The 2,143-nt window shown below is 36.1% G+C and overlaps 1 non-coding gene across 1 annotated transcript; it reads left to right on the plus strand.

Annotated features, from left to right (window-relative positions):
• The first annotated feature begins 602 nt into the window (after positions 1–602).
• TRNAG-UCC (transfer RNA glycine (anticodon UCC)) lies at positions 603–674 on the plus strand. The gene has a single exon. It is a non-coding gene; the product is annotated as a tRNA-Gly (tRNA).
• Positions 675–2,143: the final 1,469 nt, after the last annotated feature.

Here is a 2,143-nt window from a genome sequence, read left to right on the forward strand (position 1 = left end):
CCCTCTCTTTTTTCTGTATAGGTTGGTCATTTTATCCTAACGATACGATCGTTGTCGATTATTTTAACGTAAGCGTTGCAATCTTCCATTGGTTGCATTTGTACGTCTTATTGTTGCAGTCTACTTACGAAGAGCGACGTCGGATAGGTCCTTCGAACAAATAACTGTCGTTTGTGAACAATGGCGAGTTGTACAAGTGATTAATTGCTTTGCTATTAGGCTGTGACTAGCTGTCTGCTGTCTTCGTGACAAACGCGTTCATAAACAGACAACGTACTTCACGACCAAGTGGAATAAATTTCTGTCATGTTATATTTACTGGAATTTTATCTATCTCAGACAGACTTAGAAATCCTGTTTGTCGCTTGAACCGAAAACACTTTCTACTTGAAGCTTCAGAGTTTATTTTTTTTTTTCCTCGACTAGGTATTACACGAAAAGACTTGGATCTGGCATGACCTGAAGTAGGCGGGATATACAATGCCACTATCAGCATAAACAACAGCATTGTTGAATTATTCTATTAGGCTATATTGCTGTATATAATGTACATTTATTCCGTACTACCAATTCATAGTCTGTGAAAAGATGTCACTTTCGTGGCGATGGTGGTGTAATGGTCAGCATAGTTGCCTTCCAAGCAGTTGATCCGGGTTCGATTCCCGGCTATCGCACTAATTTTTTTATTGTATTTTCGTGTTTCAATTCTCTTGCTGCAAGTGCTTTCTTTAAATATTTTACCTATTTTTAAGTAATAATTATTTATAATCTACAAATTCTCCAATTTCGTCTCTTGTAAATTTTCTTATAGTATCTTAAATTTTAGTTGCTCTATAAAATGCAGAAAACTTGTTTGTGTGTGCACGGGGAAGAGAGAGCCAAAAGGAAGCTTTTTTGTCAGTCTATAAAGGCTGGTTCACAATAAACCGGGAAGGAGAACCAGAATGAAAACTAGAAGCAGAGGACGTGAATATGAAAGTTTTTGATTCACAATAAAACCGAGAACGTAGACGACTATGCATATCGATATACATTTCAATAACGATATGTAAAGTCGATATTACGCATTCTAATGTTATTTGTGTATAATTGACCAATGGCGTTCTCTCATGAGTACAAGGCAGCCAACATAAACACAGGTTAACCAACTTCGAAATTTCAACTGAAACATTTCATTAGGTACGGTACTATAAATATGGCCATGCATCTTTATTATCACAACCTATTTTAAGTCTACCATAACGTAAAATAATTAGAGAAGAAACATTTGTAATAGAACAAAAATGAACACAACAGTAGTTATTGAATTGAAGCATGAATATGTAGTGTGTAATACAACCAATACAGTAATAAAATGTGATTCACTTACGGTCGGAGTTCAAAGATGCAACTATTGAAAGCCACGTATTCTTCTTCTTTTCTCATCTTTGTAGGAGGCGCGCCGCTTATCGTAAACGTGAGGATTTTCCTCAACACTCAATATTAGAATCTCATCAAATAAAACTTGCTCCATGATGCACAGCACAGAACAAAATAATGCATAGGTTATGTCACGGTCTTCTTGCTACAAAATATACGACGACAAAATAGCTTTTAGATGGCAATAGAATGAATCTAGTGGGCTGTGATCGGAAACGTGAACGCCAAAGTTGAAACTTGGCCAACTCTCCGTTCCCGATCCCGGGCTCCGACAAGCTTTTCGTTAATTGTGAATGCTCACATTTAAATGTAGCCTACACATTTTAATAATTTTACCGTTTTCGTTTTCGTTCCGATTCTCGTTTCCGGTTTATTGTGAACCAGCCTTAAAACGATATGATCACACCATTACTCACATACCTTCCTCATGTAAGATGTTTATGTTTACGACCCTAAATTTAGGACGTATTGTCTTAAAAGGAACATAATACATAGTTAAAATTGAAATTTGCTTTCAGTAAAACGTTTTCGTCTTTTAGTTGTTGATGAAACCGTGGTGAACAGTTCATCTGTGGTGTTCGAATAAAATTTTAGCCTTATAGAGGAACACTTCGTATTGCTTAAAACAACGCTCAACTAGATCTGTTAACATAAGTTTGAGTATTAGACTGTAAGTGAAAAAAACAATAAGTTATAATGGGAAAGACAAGGAGAACAAGGGCAA

Source organism: Periplaneta americana, chromosome 3 (genome assembly GCF_040183065.1).
Source record: "Periplaneta americana isolate PAMFEO1 chromosome 3, P.americana_PAMFEO1_priV1, whole genome shotgun sequence".
NCBI lineage: Eukaryota > Metazoa > Arthropoda > Insecta > Blattodea > Blattidae > Periplaneta > Periplaneta americana.